This window comes from Balaenoptera borealis (genome assembly GCF_965194805.1).
Source record: "Balaenoptera borealis genome assembly, chromosome: 21".
NCBI classification, from domain to species: Eukaryota; Metazoa; Chordata; class Mammalia; order Artiodactyla; family Balaenopteridae; genus Balaenoptera; species Balaenoptera borealis.
Genome location: NC_138880.1, coordinates 16,381,012 through 16,401,635, shown reverse-complemented (window position 1 = coordinate 16,401,635; position 20,624 = coordinate 16,381,012). Strand labels below are relative to the sequence as shown.

Here is a 20,624-nt window from a genome sequence, read left to right as displayed (position 1 = left end):
AGTTTGTGTTCTTCCATGAGCTAAAGTGTTCTCCTCTGTTTAGGCTGTGTCTGGCCTCTTCTCTCTAATACGTTGAAAGGTAAGCCTTCAGAACAGAAGGAAAATATTGAACTGGCATCATGTGTCAGTTCAAGAGAAAAACTGCTCAGTTTATCCATGCGTTGGTATTACTTGGATTAATAATATATACTAAACGAATTCAAATTACCATTCCAGAGCTCTGATACCTTCAATAATAGATGTATCAGCTATCTCATTAGGACAAGACATAAATGGTTAAGAGAGCATTTGCATCACAAAGAAAAAGAAACTTAGCCAAAGTTGTGCTTTATCTTGAGTTGTGACATTCTCTGTAATTCGCAAGATTGGCTGCAATTTAAACAAAGTGTGTAACAGAGCAAAGTTGTCATCTTATTGCAGAAAATCAGCAAATTCTTTCATACCCCAAGGAGAAAATTAGGATAGGAATTCTTGGCTGGAGGGAAAGGGTGAGGAGGGATGGAAATGCCATTGCTTGAGGGACTGGAGAAGCAAAGACTTCTCCCTCTGCCACTAAAATGATGTCAATGTGATAGGGAGAAGCATTTCAGTTATCAAGCTTCTCTTAAAGATATTTTTATTAAAACAAAGAGCTAATTAAACAGAGGGCATAAATATAATGCAACCACCACTTTTTGTCATAATCCTGGATATTTTCCTCCCCAACAAAAACAAAAACACAAACATGAAATTAATTGTCACTATTTAATGATCTCTTTTGGTCATTTCTATACTGCTGGGGCACAAATTTTAAAAGTTGATAACTTCCTTTCACAGAGGTTCTGCAAGATGATCTGTGAAAGGTAGGATCCACCAGTGGATATATATGACCTAACCAGGCCCCTGGATGTCCCATCTCTGATGTTTAACCCAGGATGGGCTGATTTCTGCAGAACCTGGCTTCTGTGTATTAAAATATTAGAATGATGGAAATTTGCTCCAGAATGGATTTTAATTTAGATTTCTTGAGAATGTACTGATTATTTTAAGAGGAAATACAATTTTGTTTGACAATATAAATATAAGAAAGAAATGATTTTTTAATCAATGAATTTATATGTCAAGATAAAGAGTTATGTTTGAATATTTTATTCAGTTGGTAACAGATTTGCCAATTCAAAAGAGAGTATGATTTATTTCAAAAAGTTTTAAAGGCCCATGAAAGTCCAATCAATTTCTTCTATTTCTAAAATTTATTATGCCATATTTAAAATATTTTGAGTGTTTTATATACAAATGTGAATCTCTTTATTCCTGTTTATGAATCTCTATTTTTAAGCTCTGCTAGACAGAGGAATGGCAAGGAAGGCAGAGGACCCACTCAATCTTCTGGGGGTTAATTGAGCCTCTAAATAGGGTTAAGCTTCATTACCACCCATAAGGCCTGTCTTTTTTTTTTTTTTCTCTGTTTTGCTAGATGAATGTAGCCTATTGTTTCTTTTTTTTTTTTTTCTTTTTAGAGAGATGGTGGAAAGCTTCTAGGTTTGTTATGCTTTTTTTTTTAATTTTTATTTATTTATTTATTTATTTATTTATTTTTGGCTGTGTTGGGTCTTCATTTCTGTGCGAGGGCTTTCTCTAGTTACGGCAAGCGGGGACCACTCTTCATCGCGGTGCGCGGGCCTCTCACTGTCGCGGCCTCTCTTGTTGCGGAGCACAGGCTCCAGATGCGCAGGCTCAGTAGTCGTTAGCCTATTGTTTCTTATTAAGAAAATCTATTTTAATCTGTGTGACCTCTCATCCAAGCCAACTGGAACCAACTCCACCAGGCTTTGTGAAGCTCTAAACAGAATCATTTTGGGAACATTCCATTAATAATTCTTGAGTTGCAGTTGTGTGGTTGCCCCAGTGTGTGCTTTATTTATTTATTTTTTTAATAAATTTATTTATTATTTATTTTTTGGCTGTGTTGGGTCTTTGTTGCTGCACAGGGCCCTCTCTAGTTGTGGCCAGCGGGGGCTACTCTTCATTGCACTGTGTGGGCTTCTCATTGCGGTGGCTTCTCTTGTTGCGGAGCACAGGCTCTAGGCGTGTGGGCTTCAGTAGTTGTGGCTCGCGGGCTCTAGAGCACAGGCTCAATAGTTGTGGCACACGGGCTTAGTTGCTCTGAGGCATGTGGGATCTTCCTGGACCAGGGCTCAAACCCATGTCCCCTGCATTGGCAGGCGGATTCTTGACCACTGTGCCACCAGGGAAGCCCCAGTGTGTGCTTTAAGTAACCATCTTCTCTTCTGATCCGTGCTGCTGTGTAAATTCAGCCTAGTGGGATCATTCTGCTGCTTGTGTGCCATCTTGGGATGACAAAACCCTCCAAGGGGAGACCATTTTGAAACAGCATCCCATTGGTTCATTTATTCCACAAATACTTACTGAACAGCAACATATAGTAGACATCATATTAGGTTTTATCAAGGAAGCAGTTATGAACAAGGCATGGTCCTTGCCTGGAAGGAACTAAGACTCTAGCTGAGCATATTTCACTGGGCCAGCGTCCCCCTTTTCCTCTTCTCAATTGAAAAGTTCTTAACCCAGGTTATTCAGAAATCTTCCCAGGAAAAGAATCAACTAAAAATATTGTTCCCAAGAAATTCTATATCGGAATGTGTATTCTCCAGATCTGAAATAGAGTCCAATAAATTTGTTTTAAAAAATCAGCATTAATCACACAAGTATCAATATGTGTAATTGTATCCAACACAGAATAATTTCATTTAACTTCCCTTATGCCACCAGAATCTGTAAAGAGTGGGCCCAATGCCATTGGTATATTTTCCAGCACATCTGCTTCCTATCCGTGTGGCCTTGAGCAAGTTACTTAACCTCTTCATTTTCCCATTTCTAAAGTATAAATAAAGAAGTTGCCATGTTGTTATTGTAAGGCAACAATGCTTGGCACAAAGTAGGCTCTAAAAAGTGGTAGCTGTTTCTTATGATAATGAGTTGTGCTTATAACCAGTATGTGTACAAGCCAAATAGAAGCTAGCTGTGTTACTGCTGCTCTCGTCTGCTCCAAGAGTTCTTAAATGCTTCCTCAGGGCACCAATTAACAGCTGAACAGCTGTCCATGTGGAAGAAAGAGATCACTTTCTCCAAAAGCCTCTGAGTAAGTTAATTCAGACAGAGGTCATCATAGCATAGGCAGACTTGGCCATATTGTAACATGTCTTTAGAAATTCCTAGCTCTATTAAGGTGACATTCTCTCTAGTGAACAGATAATCTTCGATTTTCACAAAAGATAACTCCCTAAGAAATGTATACCCTGAGTCCCATTTTCCTAGGACTCCCCGGCATCCCTAGACCCTGCGGTAATCGGATCCTGTCTACCCAGCTCGCATCCTCCCTCCCTGACCTCCTGCACACAGTCCTGTCAACACTGCCACCTAATCATCCTGTGTCCATTCTTCCTGCCATTGTTTTAAAGCAGCCTTCACTTTGCACTGGACTTTGAAACAGCATCCAGAGCTGGTTTCCCTGCCTTAACTGATCATTACACCTGTTCACTCTCTACACTGTCACCAAAGTTATCTTTGAAAAGCATCACCTGATCATATCGATTTCTACTTCAACTTTTTTTGGGCCTCCTTACTAATTACAGGATAAGATCAAACTTTCCTGCTTGACGTAGCTGGCCATTTGTAATCTGGATGTGGTGTATGGTATTGGATATGCCCAGTTCACCCCTCAGATCCACCCTCCACCCTACTTCTCCCCAGCTCTGTGACCTGCAGGCAGACCAGTGTGGGCAAAATCAATGGGCTGCCCTCCTTTCAGTTTTCCTTTCGCACCAGTGAGGAGGCCCAGCAAGAGACTGACAGTTGGGAGGACACTACGGCTGTGAGGCTGGGTAGTTTATTCCCCCCTCTGCTTCCCGAGGAGTCACTGCTGGCCTTTTCCACCCAGGTTTCCAGGTTCTGACAACCATTCTCTCCTCTTGCCTTGTGGTTCCCCTACACCTTTATCAATAGTTCTGTTACTAAACTCCCCTCAGTTTACCTAGGGTGCCATCTGTTTCCTGCTAGGAGTCTCACTGATAAACCTACCAATGTTTTCTCTTCTTTCTATTCCTTTGTGTTCATTGGTTGGTTTGTCCAACTTCAGCCACAACATACAGCCACAGAACCCCTTCTAACTTTGGATCTTTCTACTTCTACGTAGATCGTGCACTGCCTTTTTAAAAATACAGATGATAGGTAAAGATAGAGGGAGAAAGAGAGAAATGACTTATCCAAGAAAAAGAGAAGATATGGACCATGTTTTTCTTCATCCTAAATGAATGTAGTTTCATTCAATCACATGGAGGAGAAAAATATCTACCCTTATGATTTAGAATGTGTTCTCTATTGCCTAGAAGCAAGTAAATTAGAAAATTAGCGTTGCATTTTAGTCACCAAAATGTGGCTCTCTGAGTGTATTTGAGAAGTAGTATTAAGGAGTAATATGAAATCTCTCATTCTAAAATGAAATCATAAAACACAAATTTTGTCAGACTACATAGCAGCCCATAGAAAATAGACCACAATCATGAGCCAAAAATGGCAAATTTTTTTTGCCTTATCTGTCTTGAAAATTCTACTTGTCCAACAATAACACCTCCTTAATGAATTATTTCCCAGGCAGGGTTAGTCCTTGATTTTTCGGTGTTCCTAGAACACTCTGTGTTTTCAATTACAGTCTTATCATCTTGCTTTGCTGTATGTTCTCTTCTCTAGGCTGTGAGCTTTTCTAGATCAGGAATGTGGTCTTTGCATGCTCCGTAATTAAAACAGCTATTAGCACATAGTGGGTGCTCTGTAAGTACACATTAACCAATTAATTATAATTATGACAAAGATGCTTTGGCTCCCGTCTTAATCATTTGGAATTAACATGGTTCTAAAACGCCCCCCCCTTTACGCCTATTGCCCCCACAACTGCCAAATATCTCAGCTGGGCAACTACTTAATGATGTTATTTGGGGATCTATCCCATACAAGTATGGGAAGGACACCATTGAGAAAGGTGACTCAGAATCCAACTTTGATTACGTTCCTTGGTCATTTTTCTTAGAATGTTTGTTCTCCTGCCTCTAGGTTATTTTGTTGGCCAGAAAATGTTAAAAATCAAGATAATGAATAATTATAGCCTGAAACACTTGTGAAAGATAGCTTTCAGAAGCATATGACAGGTTCATAGTCTCTCCAAACTTTGTGTTGTGGCTAGTAAGGCAGAACATAGAAATCAAGCACTACTTTGTGACACGTGTGAGGGGGAAAAATAGGATTTTCATAATTTCATTCCAAGCTCCTTGTAAACATACTAAATAACAAAGCCCAGACTTGGCGCCTTTTGGTATTAATTTTCTTGGCTGCTTTTGACCACGGAGAAGGGAAATGCAGAGGACCAAAAACAAAAACAAACAACCAAAAAAACCACAAAAAACTGAAATGCAAAGACATTCCTTGTTTTCTAGTCTGATCATCATTTCTTTGATTCAGAGAATTACCAGTGTGATCTATTCCACTCTGTCATGTTCCAGTATCAATAGATCCAAAGGGATTTGATGAAAAGACAAAACTAGAACTGCTAGATTTCAGCGTTGTTCTTTGAAAGACTCTGCCCTATTTTATGTCTCCATTTTAGTACAGATCAGGTCGTTTGTAGTGCTGTCTCACTCACTAGCCTGTAAGCACCTTGAAAGATGGAATTTTGTTTCATTCAATTCTGTTTCCAATGGCTGGCATTACTGTAGTTGCTTGATGTTTGGGAAATGAAAGAACAAATGACATATTTAAAAAATCGGCAAAGGGGACTTCCCTGGTAGCACAGTGGTTAAGAATCCGCCTGCCAATGCAGGGGACACGGGTCGAGCCCTGGTCCGGGAAGATCCCACCTGCCGCGGAGCAACTAAGCCCGTGTGCCACAACTACTGAGCCCACGAGGAACAACTACTGAAGCCTGAGCACCTAGAGGCCATGCTCCACAACAAGAGAAGCCACTGCCATGAGAAGCCCATGCACTGCAAAAGAGAGTAACGCCAATCACCGTAACTAGAGAAAGCCCACGCACAGCAACAAAGACCCAACGCAGCTAAAATTAAATAAATAAATAAATATTTTTAAAATTAAATAAATAAATAAATCAGCAAATACTTTATATGCACAATACTCCCAAAGCTAAATGTAGAATCCTATCATTCTATTGTAGGTGAAGCACTTTGTATAACTGCAAAGACCCCCAGCTGTTCTACAGAGTTGGACAGGATCTGAAAATTGTCTTTATCAGGCCAGGCTGGACTTTGGCCAGCATTCCAAATTCTTTATTCCCTTTCACTCTCAGAAAATGAAATTCATTATTTCTTTACTAATGGCTTATGAATACTCACTTATTTCATTTTTCTTAGTATTATGGTCTCTGCTTGCCTGCTTTTTTATGAGAAAGGAATTTAGGGTATGCCCACACATAACCTCTCAGTTTTTCTGAAACTTAATGTAAACTAATCCATGAAAAGTTGGCTGTGCTGAGCGGGCTGTTGAGAGGAAACACATTAGCTTTTAGGTATCAAGGAATTCATGAAAAATACAAGTAAGCTATTCTTAAATGCCAAAGATCTCGAATTCATAGGATATTTTTCAATACAGATAATTTTTTAAATCTATTTCTTAACGTTCTATTGATATTTCTTTTATTACCAAGTAGGTAAAACAAAGCTACTGTATCACCAGAACCAATCAAACATATTTCCTTTTCTTCTCAATTACATTGCAAGCAACGCGAGTACACGATAATTTTTCTTTTAACAAGTTGCAATTCAGATATTACCGGGCTTCCCTGGTGGTGCAAGGGTTAAGAATCCACCTGCCAATGCAGGGGACATGGGTTTGAGCCCTGGTCCGGGATGATCCCACATGCCACGGAGCATCTAAGCCCGTGCGCCACAACTACTGAGCATGTACTCTAGAGCCCACAAGCCACAACTGTTGAGCCCACGCACATAGAGCCCGTGCTCTGCAACAAGAGAAGCCACTGCAATAAGAAGCCCGTGCACCACAACGAAGAGTAGCCCCGCTCGCCAAAACTAGAGAAAGCCCGCACACAGCAATGAAAACCCAACGCAGCCAAAAATAAATAAATAAATTAATTAATTAATTAAATTTTTTTAAAAAGAAAAAATTCCTTTAAGAAGAAATGTTTAAAATTAAAGTATATATATATGTATATGTGTGTATATAAGTGTATATAGATAGATAGATAGATAGATAGATAGATAGATAGATAGATAGATAGATATAGATATATATATATTACCTCCTGCACTTAGAGTGGTTATCCAAAGGTGGCTGTATCTTTCTGCAGCATTTAGTGATTCCTAAATTTGATTGATGAATTCTCTTCCCTATCAGTCTGTGACTTTCTTAAAGGCATAAACCCCACATTTCATCTTTGTCAGCCCCTCACCCAGTGTATAATCTTGCACACAGCAGATGCTCAAGAAATAGTTTTAAATTAATGCATTTGTGTGACATACCAGAAAACTCATGCAGGCACTTAGTTAATCTCTGGTCTGTCAATGACCATAACTTTTCACAATATTTGACAACCTTGAAATTTCTTCCTTGAAAACGTCTTGTGCACATTTTGTTCCCCCATTTATCCCTTGAAAGAATGGCTTGTCAGCATTGAAGAGGTGGCTATGAACTACCAGAACAGGCTAAGGAGGCAGTTCTGCATTTCCATATTTTAATTGACATTGACCTTTTTCTTTTTTAATATCTTTATTGGAGTATAGTTGCTTTACAATGGTGTGTTAGTTTCTGCCTTATAACAAAGTGAATCAGCTATACATATACATATATCCCCATATCTCCTCCCTCTTGCGTCTCCCTCCCATCCTCCCTATCCCACCCCTCTAGGTGGTCACAAAGCACCGAGCTGATCTCCCTATGCTATGCGGCTGCTTCCCACTAGCTATCTATTTTACATTTGGTACTGTATATTTGTACATGCCACTCTCCCACTTCGTCCCAGCTTACCCTTCCCCCTCCCCGTGTCCTCAAGTCCATTCTCTATGTCTGCATCTTTATTCTTGTCGTGCCGCTAGGTTCTTCAGAACTATTTTTTTTTTTTAGATTCCATACATATGTAAAGCATACGGTATTTGTTTTTCTCTTTCTGACTTACTTCACTCTGTATGACAGACTCTAGGTCCATCCACCTCCCTACAAATAACTAAGTTCCGTTTCTTTTTATGGCTGAGTAATATTCCATTGTATATATGTGCCACATCTTCTTTATCCATTCATCATGAATGGATAAAGTCAATGGACACTTAGGTTGCTTCCATTCATCATTCATCATGAATGGATAAAGTCGATGGACACTTAGGTTGCTTCCATGTCCTGGCTATTGTAAATAGAGCTGCAGTGAACATTGTGGTACATGACTCTTTCTGAATTATGGTTTTCTCAGGGTATATGCCCAGTAGTGGGAATGCTGGGTCATATGATAGTTCTATTTTTAGTTTTTTAAGGAACCTCCATACTGTTCTCCACAGTGGCTGTATCAATTTACATTCCCACCAACAGTGCAAGAGGGTTCCCGTTTCTCCACACCCTCTCCAGCATTTATTGTTTGTAGATTTTTTGATGATGGCCATTCTGACCAGTGTGAGGTGATACCTCATTGTACTTTTAATTTGCATTTCTCTAATGATTAGTGATGTTGAGCATCCTTTCATGTGTTTGTTGGCAATCTGTATATCTTCTTCGGAGAAATGTCTATTAGGTCTTCTGCCCATTTTTGGATTGGGTTGTTTGTTTTTTTGATATTGAGCTGCTTGTAAATTTTGGAGATTAATCCTTTGTCAGTTGCTTCATTTACAAATATTTTCTCCCATTCTTAGGGTTGTCTTTTTGTCTTGTTTATGTTTTCCTTTGCTGTGCAAAAAGCTTTTAAGTTTCATTAGGTCCCATTTGTTTATTTTTGTTTTTATTTCCATTTGTCTAGGAGGTGGGTCAAAAAGGATCTTGCTGTGATTTATGTCATAGAGTGTTCTCCCTATGTTTCCTTGAAGAGTTTTATAGTGTCTGGTCTTACATTTAGGCCTTTAATCCATTTTGAATTTATTTTTTTGTATGGTGTTAGGGAGTGTTCTAATTTCATTCTTTTACATGTAGCTGTCCAGTCTTCCCAGCACCACTTATTGAAGAGGCTGTCTTTTCTCCATTGTATATTCTTCCCTCCTTTATCAAAAATAAGGTGACCATATGTGTGTGAGTTTATCTCTGGGCTTTCTATCCTCTTCCGTTGATCTGTATTTCTCTTTTTGTGCCAGTACCATACTGTCTTGATTACTGTAGCTTTGTAGTATAGTCTGATGTCAGGGAGCCTGATTCCTCCAGCTCCGTTTTCCTTTCTCAAGATTGCTTTGGCTTTTCGGGATCTTTTGTGTTTCCATACAAATTGTGAAATGTTTTGTTCTAGTTCTGTGAAAAATGCCATTGGTAGTTTGATAGGGATTGCATTGAATGTGTAGATTGCTTTGGGTAGTATAGTCATTTTCACAATGTTGATTCTTCCAATCCAAGAACATGGTATACCTCTCCATCTGTTTGTATCATCTTTAATTTCTTTCATCAGTGTCTTATAATTTTCTGCATACAGGTCGTTTGTCTCCTTAGGTAGGTATATTCCTAAATATTTTATTCTTTTTGTTGCAATGATAAATGGGCGTGTTTCCTTAATTTCTCTTTCAGATTTTTCATCATTAGTGTATAGGAATGCAAGAGATTTCTGTGCATTAATTTTGTATCCTGCTACTTTACCAAATTCATGGAGTAGCTCTAGTAGTTTTCCAGTAGCATCTTTAGGATTCTCTGTGTATAATATCATATCATCTGCAAACAGTGACAGCTTTACTTCTTCTTTTCTGATTTGGATTCCTTTTATTTCTTTTTCTTCTCTGATTGCTGTGACTAAAACTTCCAAAGCTATGTTGAATGATAGAGGTGAGAGTAGGCAATCTTGTCTTGTTCCTGATCTTAGAGGAAATGGTTTCAGTTCTTCACTGTTAAGAACGATGTTGGCTGTGGGTTTGTCATATATGGCCTTTATTATGTTGAGGTAAGTTCCCTCTATGCCTAGTTTCTGGAGGGTTTTTATCATAAATGTGTGTTGAATTTTGTCAAAAGCTTTTTCTGCATCTATTGAGATGATCGTATGGTTTTTTCTCCTTCAGTTTGTTAATATGTTTTATCACATTGATTGATTTGCATATATTGAAGAATCCTTTCATTCCTGGGTTAAACCCCACTTGATCATGGTGTATGATCCTTTTAATGTGCTGTTGGATTCTGTTTGCTAGTATTTTGTTGAGGATTTTTGCATCTGTGTTCATCAGTGATATTGGCCTGTAGCTTTCTTTTTTTGTAGCATCTTGGTCTGGTTTTGGTATCAGGGTGATGGTGGCCTCGTAGAATGAGTTGGGGAGTGTTCCTCCCTCTGCTATATTTTGGAATAGTTCGAGAAGGATAGGTGTTAGCTCTTCTCTAAATGTTTGATAGAGTTCACCTGTGAAGCCATCTGGCCCTGGGCTTTTGTTTGTTGGAAGATTTTTAATCACAGTTTCAATTTCAGTGCTTGTGATTGGTCTGTTCATATTTTCTATTTCTTCCTGGTTCAGTCTCGGAAGGTTGTGCTTTTCTACGAATTCGTGCATTTCTTCCAGGTTATCCATTTTATTGGCATATAGTTGCTTGTAGTAATCTCTCATGATCCATTGTGTTTCTTCAGTGTCAGTTGTTACTTCTCCTTTTTCATTTCTAATTCTATTGATTTGACTCTTCTCCCCTTTTTTCTTGATGAGTCTGGCTAGTGATTTATCAATTTTGTTTATCTTCTCAAAGAACCAGCTTTTAGTTTTATTGATCTTTGCTATTGTTTCCTTCATTTCTTTTTCATTTATTTCTGATCTGATCTTTATGATTTCTTTCCTTTTGCTAAGTTTGGGACTTTTTTGTTCTTCTTTCTCTAATTGCTTTAGATGTAAGGTTAGTTTGTTTATTTGAGATGTTTCTTGTTTCTTGAGGTAGGATTGTATTGCCATAAACTTCCCTCTTAGAACTGTGACATTGACCTTTTATTAGTAGAAAAATTTATTTGTCATTTTCAATCTCCCTTGAAGAAAGACAATTTATGGAAAGGCCTCTTTCTATCAGTTTTATTTACAAAGCGATGCAACTTTCATTTAGTTTGAAAATCATATCTCATCATATCAGATAATCTGATGCCTTCAAATATTTACCTTTATAGACTGCCCCATTTGCAGTTCAGTTATTTTTATTATAGTTTGAATATATACACAAATATGTACCCACAAGATAATTGTATGTTAATTCTAATTTCTTTAGAGAGGTACACTTACTTTGGAAAAGTACCTGTAACTAGGTATTACTTTGACCTGTCTGAGTATGAAATGACCTAAAATTCTGCTGGTGTGACTGTACTTTTCTTCTCTTATTGACCTTCCATTGGTTTGAAGGGCTTCGATTTGTGTTTCTGTAGGCAAAAGTTTGAGCTCAGTATCTCTTCCAGACTGATCCATAAACATTTCTGTTTTGGAATTAATATATGATTTTGAGGTATGATTTATCTAAGTGGGAAATCTAAGACAGTAATTAACAACCATAACAAATTAACCAATGCCCAAGAAAAGGCTGGTGCCCATATTGTTGTATGCAGGCTGTCCAGAGCACCAATCTGGCCATTTCAGGAGAATGGGTTATGAATACAAGAAGCTATTTTGTCCTGACTACTGTAATCAGGTAGAAATGATCTTATAGAATTCTACAAGTGATGTTTAAACAAAATGGTCACCAAAAGCCCACACTCACCCACCAAATTGGGGTTTTGCTTTTTGTTTTGTAATTTTTCTAACCATTGAGCTTCCCCAGAAAACACATTCCAGTGACTCCCAACTGCTAATTTTGTAAACTGTTTCTTTTTTTCTTCCAGTTTTGAGATACAATTGACATACAGCACTGTGTAAGTTTAAGGTGTACAGCATAATGACTTGAGACAGAGATACATCATGAAATGATCACCACAATAAGTTCAGTGAATATCCATTATCTCATAAAGATACAAAATAAATAGGAAAAAAAAGTTTTCTTGTGATGAGACCTCTTAGGATTTACTTTCTTAAAAACTTTCATATATAACGTACAGCAGTGTTAATTATATTAATCATATCGTACATTACATCCCTAGTATTTATTTATTTTATAACTGGGAGTTTTCATCTTTTGACCACCTTCATCTGATTCCCCATCCCTGCCCTTGGTAACACAAACCTGATCTCTTTTTCTATGAGTTTGTTTGTTTGCTTGCTTGCTTGTTTGTTTTTGAAGTATATTGACCTACAACACTTTGTTAATCCTGGTGATAAACTTCTTCTTAAAATAAATGTTAAATCAGTTTTTTCCTATGGATTTAAGGAAATAGATAAATGGAGGACAACACGGTACACTTCATCATTTCTTTATCTACCTTTTTAAGTCTATGGTCTTCTATATATTTATCCAAACGTTTTCCCTGCTGTGCTGTGATTTTCTGAAAGGCAGACATTTTCCCTGCACCTATGTAGTGCCAGCCTATTAGGAGGTTTTTGACTTAGTGTTTGTCAAATGAATGGTTGAATGAATAATAATATCAAACATTTACTCTGTGCCTGCACTTTTCTGAGCACTTTATAGATATGACCTCATATAATCCTCTAGCAACCATATAAGGGAGACGTAATGTTTTCCACGTTATAGAGATGAGGAAGCTGAGACTCAGAGAGGCTTCCTAAAATAACCAAAGTCACACTATGGCCAAGGCAAGATTCAAAGCAAGCAACAAAAGCTAGAGTGCATGCTCTTAACCACTATGCTGTACGTAGTGGTTTAAGTGCCAGGACTCCTCAGGCTGATGAACAAATTTTTCCTTAATCAGACTTTTCCCTTCCTTTCCAACCTTATCTCCCATCCTCCCCTAACGTGCACCTTCCGCTGTAACCATGGTAGCAACCTCAGTTTTCTCCTGAATTTGCTTCTGCATAACTTGACCTTTGTTCCAACTGTTTCCCTTCCAGAAATTAACTCCCCCATCCCCCAAGGTCTCATTTGGGTCCCACCTTCACCCTGAAGTCTCCTATGACAACTCCTGCTCATGATAATTTCATATTTTTTTAAATGATACATCTATAGCGTATATAGTCTGTACCGGTCGTTTTCATTCTTAATCACATGTGGATTGTCATTGTCCACTGAGTGTGTTATTTGTCTCAGCCTTGCCTCCCAACAGTCTTGTCAGCATCCTTTTAAAAAGCACTGGGACTTCCCTGGTGGCGCAGTGGTTAAGAATCCACCTGCCAATGCAGGGGACACTGGTTCGATCCCTGGTCTGGGAAGATCCCACATGCCGCGGAGCAACTAAGCCCGTGTGCCACAGCTACTGAGCCTGCGCTCTAGAGCTGGCAAGCCACAACTACTGAGCCCGCGTGCCACAACTACTGAAGCCCACGTGCCTAGAGCCCATGCTGCGCAACAAGAGAAGCCACGGCCATGAGAAGCCCATGCACCGTAACAAAGAGTAGCCCCTGCTCGATGCAACTAGAGAAAGCCCGCATGCAGTAACAAAGACCCAACACAGCCAAAAATAAATTAAAAAATAAATAAAAGCAATCACTAAAAAAAAAAATCTAAAAACACTTAGCGTGCACCAAAGAGGGAATTATTGAATTAATAGACTTTATTTTTTAGAGCAGTTTTCGATTCACAGAAAAACTGAATGGGAAGTACAGTTCAAATTATATGACCTTCTTTTAAAGCAAACTATGGACATAGTAAAAAGATCAGGAGTTTCCAGGGGTTAGGGAAAGTGAGGCATGAATCGATGGAACACAGAGGATTTTTAGGGCAGGAAATCCATTCTGTGATGCTTTAATGGTACAGCATGTAGGCTTTTCATACTGTCTTCTTTCACTTACACATATGCATTTAAGGTTCCTCCATGTCTTTTCATGATGTAATAGCTTGTTTCTTTTAAGTACTGAATTAACATTGCTTTGTCTGGGTATACCACAGTTAAAGGTGCTTAGTTAACACATTTTTAGTGTAAAAACTTTTTAAACTCATTGATCATAAAATATATTACACAGTCCACTTTTGTTAACTTTTATCCTTTCTTCTTTAGGCAAAAGTAACTCTCTTCTCTTAACCATTGATCATGATTTCTTCATTTCTCTCCTTCAGAATTCTCCCCAAGTTTTCAAAAGAAAAATACTACTACTAAATATGTTATCAACGGCTGTTATTTGCTGTGTACCTACCTTGCCATCTCTGAGATGCTTCCTCTGCATTATCTTTAGTACACACTAAGCTCCACAGTACATGACTCTCTCTTGCTCCAAAGCTGATGCTTTTTCTACCTCTTCCTACCTAACAGCACCATTTTTTCTAATAAAAGTATGACCAAAATTAATAAAACTGTAATAATTCATATAGTTTATATGATCTACATATTTCTGCCCTTATGCCTTCGCTCCTGAAGTTTAATGCCCCCCAAATACTCTTCTATTATTTTTTTCTCCAAATCACACGCTTCCTTCAAGGATTTGCTTGAGGGCCTCTTTTTGCCCAAGGCCTCCTCAATTGCTCTTCTCTTGGATGAACTCTTCCTTTGAATCAGACAGATTTCACTGCTCATTTTATCTTCCGCCCTGGAAAGGGGCAGCCTCTGTGCACTGTGACCCCCCTATCCTAACCCATGGCCAGAGTCCATTGGACTGGGGGCAGGCGGGTGGGGTGAGGGGCACATGTGACTCAAGGTAAGAGAAAAATTGAGTGACCTGACAGGTGGACAGTCTCCTTCTCTCTCTCTTTCCCTCCTCCTCCTCCTCTTCCTCCTTCTCTCTCCCTCTCCCTCTCCTGCATGTTATGATCCAGACAGACTCAGTCAACCTGCAACAGGTGCTTTGGCTGAAAGTTCACATATAGTGTTAGGTGGAGTCACAGAGGAAACCATTCTGCAAAGAGGAGCGGGATAATGGGGCAACTGAGCCAATAAAGAAAAGTTAGAGACAATGCAAACTAGAGAAAGAGATGGAAAATTTAGCTGCATCTGTCCCAGGTGACTCCCTAGGTGCCAGTGGCAACTCTCAGGAGGTCCCTACCCCACATCTGAAGGGTATCTCTGTATCCTCATGCCTCAGGCTTTTAGTTAGACCTAACATGAAAGAGTTCCTTGCACTCAGATGATTAGACATCCTTCTCCAAATTCCTATTAAATATAATTAGTATCAAAAATAGTCTATCATTTAATTTTACCTGTCTTACATTATTTTCTGCTTCATATATATATGAAGCCTTCAGACTGTGTTATAAGCAGCCACAGTGAAGAACCATGGCATATTTTGGTCTCCTGTTTATAGTTTACTCTAAAAGATCTAACAAGAACTACATATATAGTGAATGTTCAATAAAATTATAATTTTTCACAGTTATACTGCCTTTTTAGGCCACGGAACTATATCACTACTTTGTAATTACCTTTCAGCCCATAGAACATGTCTCCCCTCTTTCAGCCACCCTCAACCACATCAGCACCATCATATCTTGTATTTACGAGACTTATGGATTAATTTTCTTTTTCCCCTTGACCAAATAAATTATCTCCTTTTGAAATCAGTTAACGTCATCCTGACCACGCCATTTGGTTTTTAATGTGCGTTGTAATTTGTTTGAGTCAAGTGCTGTTTCCCTCAACAATTTCATATTTTCAGTAGACTAGCTTCACATTCTCTCATTCCACTAAATGTAATTAGTAAGATATTAAATAATAAGAGTTAACAATGTAAAACCAAAAGAGGAAAGAATACAAACAGACAAATGATCAGGGAGTGAGACAGTTGATACATTTTTAAAAATAAGCTGCCTTTAAAAGAAAAAATCTGAATTCTACTAGACTTGCTTGTATTTTATGACTTAGCAATTTTTTATTTTAAAAAGTCACCTACGTTTGTGGGCTGTGGGGGCATTTCTATGACTTTTTTTTTCCCTAAGACCACCAATGACTGCATTCCAGCTGCAATGAGGAAAACAGTAGCTTTCCTCTGTGCAAAACAAAGTTCAGCCAGGTGACTGGAAGGGGGAATATAAGGGTTTTCTTATTTTGTGACTTTGGTGAATCGAGATGCCAGCTTATTTATTATATCATGAAACTGTCATTGTTTTGTAATATTTTTGAGCACCAAATTTGGGGGCCTTTAAAAAAAAGTCTGATGTGTGGCCCTGACTCTGAGATGGAAGTCATCGCTCTGCAGCTAATCAGGAGCCATGCTTCCAGATGGGCCCTGACAGCAGAACATAAACAGAGCAGTGACCCTGCCATCCTCACATGCAGGCAGCGCCCTGGCCTTCTGTGATGTGGACACAAGGACTGTGACAAAGAGGTGTTAGAAATGTCTTCTGCAATGGAGATACCCGACACACCGACAGATATCTTCAGGCGTTCCAAAGGCGCTCCCATCTGGAATGGAAGCTAGTTTTTAAAGAATAACTGCAGATCACAGATAGCAAGACTTTTTCCTAGAGGAAACAAAATATAAAATTTCAGCAAAGGAGGCTTAGTTAGAATACATATAGAAATTAGAAGGAAGCCTTAGTTGCATTTTTTTTTTTCCTGGTCGAACTTAAGTGAGCCAGGCTGACAGCACAGATCCATAGGAAGAATTCCACATCTGGAAAATCTTCGCTCCATCTGTGGTAGGTTTCCAGCCTCTTGCTCTTTCTTTACCATTTCCCATGACTTCAGCTTATCTCCTTTCTGTTTTCTTTAGTGAAATTATTTAACCCTTAGGGGTTTCAGGTTTTTGTTTTGTTTTGTTTTTAAGAGGAAGGAGAGCAAAGGAATACCTCATAATGTTTTTGTGATTCTCTAGAATTTAGCCTGGTTTATATTTGTTTAAGTGTCTGCATAAGTGATATAGACGTTAAAAAAATATATGTGTCTGGTCAGTTCTATGGAATTATATTTTAGAAATACCTTAGGTAGACAGTGCTTTGATTTTTGTTTTAATAGATTGAATACTGGTGTTAATCTTACAATTTGGGGGTCTTATTTTGTTTGCCTCACATAATAAATGTTAATATCATAGAGCACAAAGAAATAAAGTTACATATTCGTATCATAGAACTCATTAATACCATATTTAATTAACAAATAATATTTATGATTGAATCTCACTGAATCCCCTCCTAAGCCTTAAAAATGTTACATGGCTTTGATGTTTGGATTTTCTTTTCTTGTCTGTCCTTACAGTTTCTCTTAGGAGTCTCATCCAAATAAAGCTATGTCTGCACAATCTCCAGCCCTAGTTACTCAGCCAAACTACCCACCTCATTTCCAACCACCCCTGAGACTCCATCACAGAAATGCCCACACTCTCCACATCCTGTACTTTCTACTTCAGTGTCTTTGCTAATACTGTTACCTTTTCCTAAAATGTCCTTTTATGCTATCTCAAATTTCCATATATACCTCCTCTTTGAAAGCTTCCAAGATTTCCACTACTCTGAAATGAGCCCATTTTCCCAGAACTCTCAATACTATATTTGAAGTTTTCATAAGGTTTTTATCCTTTTATGCCTTTTGTTATGATTATTAGGGCTTATTTTTTCATATTATATAATAAAATCCATGTCTGATTTATCTTTGAATGTCTTACACATAAAGAACATTTATAAATTTTCTGCTTGAAAGAAAAATGGAGTTTTTAATTGAAAATAAAAGCATACTCTCTTAATGTAAGATTTGTTAAAATGTGCCTCAAATTTTTCTAGAATATTTGTTTTAAAACGCAGGCACCTGGATTCCTCCACGCTTCCTGAATCAGAATCTCTTAGGCCCAAGAATCTTCAATGTAATCTACTCTCCAGGGAATTCTTATCCACACTGAACTTTAAGGATCATTGCTTAATGTCAGTGAAAGCTTCCCATTTATTCTTCTTCCACATGCATATAAATTTCATTATGTACTTCAGAGTTTGTACTGCATAACAGAATCCTAAGGCTTAAGAAAAATTATCATGACACTGAAAGACTAGAGAAATGTCATATTTTATTATAAATATAATCAGAAATACTTCTGAATATCTATTTTTACCAAATAGTGTGCAGGGCTTATAAAACTTTAAGACCACCAGCCTCCGAGAGCTTATGGTAAAGGTAAGAGAAAAGATACACACATATGAGAAGTTGATTGAACAAGCAAAGTAATCAGAGACGCCCTATTGTGTCATATAGTTTCACATACTTGCCACTAGCCAGCCTACTCATTGCCTAATCAAACAAAAACAACAGCATTTTAAAGCAGTGGAAATAATTCCAGATGCAGACATGATAGGAGGAGATAAAAAGAACGATGACTGCAATGAGGAGCTAGAGGTCCTGCTTGTTCCCTCGCTCACATTCGATAAGGAGATGTCTCTCTGGACCAGGTTCTTGTTGTAGATATAAATTTCTCTACAGCCCTACACCCTTCTCCTCTCACACAGCTAACCTTCATCTTGGAATCTCCCAGCAAGTATTATTATCAAGCACCCCATAACAGGAATTCCGACCTCTGTGAGACGGGGGGTATTTGGAGGTGAAGGAGTCAACTATGCAGTGGTGACTCTGAACAGTCAGATGACAGAAGGCCTGGATGACTTAAGGAAAAGGAAGAGATTTCAGGAGTGAAGATGTTCAGAGAGGGAAATGGAAGAATGACACAAACAAACATACCTTATTTGCAATTTTGGAATCCTAGAAACAGCCCAAGTGACACTGAAAAATCACTACCATATATTGCTGACAACTGATGTAAATGTTATAATTCTTTAGTAAGTCTCCGGTCTTTAGCTTCCCCTCGGTGGACCCTATTATCCCTACTCCAGGTTAATCCAAGTCCAGGCAAATGTCAGCCCATTCTTACCCTCTTTCTCTCTCTTCCTTCCACCAAAAAGCTGAGGGCCAGGGTTAAAGGGGGGAAGGACTGGGAACAAGTGATGTCGATATATCTTGCTTTTCCTGCCTTTTCTGTTTAGTTGGCTCAGGATTTCCTTGTTCTAGACCTTGAGGACACATCCCTTGAGAATGTCTCCAGGCTGCTGGGCAAGATAAGTAGCAATGGCTAAGTGGTGAGAAAGTCAAGAGATTCTAGACATTTAGCTGAGAGAGGTCACCTGGGCTGGAGTGATCCAGAAAGGATCTGGGGGAACAGAAAGCTGTGAAAAACTGGAAAGGAAGATCTGAGACATTTCTAGGCAAGGAAAATGGTATTGGCAAAGTTAGGCTAGTGGGAATGCACAAGGCACCGTGATGCAATGGTGCAGCCCAGCCAGCAGGAGCACGGAGTTTGTGCTTGGAAGGAGAGAATATTGGAAAAATGGGATGAGTCCAGACTCCAGCAGGCCTCAGAGAGTAATTATAATTTTCACTAAGAATAGTAAATCTTTTAAAATTAATCAGTGGTATTTAACCCAGCTGCAAAGATCTAGACATCCTTATTCTTAACTCTTTATTAAGCAGTTTGGAAAAAGAGACAGAAGCGGTTTTTAATGATGAGCTACAATACCAGAAACCCATTAGATAACAACTGTAGTCACTATTGAAAAGGACTTTTACTATGTATACATCACAGTGGATTTAGTGAAGAGGTTAGAAAAAAGTCAGAAGATTTTGAATTATGTTTTTGTTTTGATGATACACTTTTAAAACTTGAATTCTGCTTTATTATAATTCGACCATTGCTCATGATAATAAATAACAAGTGACACCATTAAGATAAAAAAGAGATAACATATGAATTTAGAGAACTAAAGAAAAGAGCTGCTTCTAAAGATTTTAGAGCAAATCATCCTCCTAAGAAATGCTAACCATTTCTTAAAAACTAGCTAGATTAAAAGGAGGCTTATTTTAAAACAATCATATTTTACACTAAATGACAAAATCGCCTGATCTGTTTCCTACCATCATCCATCCTTTGTTTTTCTTCAAATATTTCAGTTTTGGATGTTCTTGCATCACCGATGATCTATAGGCTTGGTGGTAGACATGAACCACTTATTGTGCATGAAATTTACAAAGGCAAAAAATACTTCCATTTCCTTTAATGTTTTTTTTTTCAATTTCCAATTTGAGATATTAACAATTCTTTCTATGTTGCTTTATTTGTAAGCAACAAATAGCAAGAAATGTGCAAATACCGACAATTGTTTAATTCAGCGGCTGATTAAACACTTCACAAAAGAGTGTTTTACCTTTTCTCTCTATGTAGATACAAGATAGCTGAAGTACCACCCCCTTGAAATACTCAAGCAATCATATTCTCTAGATGTGTTGTACATGCATTTAGAGCAGGGTTTCCTAAACTATTTATGGTGACCGACTGTTTTTCAATCTCTCATGGACATGTATCATTTCAAAATATAATGAAAAAAAGAGTGCTAGAAAAATAAAATTGGGGGAAAAACACAGAACAGAAGAAAAATAGAAGCCACAGTATGTTATCATTAGATTCAACAGA

The 20,624-nt window shown here is 38.2% G+C and overlaps 1 protein-coding gene and 1 long non-coding RNA gene across 6 annotated transcripts in view; one reads left to right on the top strand and one right to left on the bottom strand.

Moving 5' to 3' along the window:
• Window positions 1-20,624, top strand: part of DLC1 (DLC1 Rho GTPase activating protein) — a 404,379-nt gene that overhangs the window by 198,315 nt on the left and 185,440 nt on the right. The window lies entirely within an intron of this gene.
• Window positions 4,220-20,624, bottom strand: part of LOC309619685 — a 141,156-nt gene continuing 124,751 nt past the window's right edge. Inside the window, exon 3 of the long non-coding RNA XR_014239157.1 lies at window positions 4,220-7,900. This is a non-coding gene — a long non-coding RNA (uncharacterized lncRNA). The remainder of the gene's footprint in view (window positions 7,901-20,624) is intronic.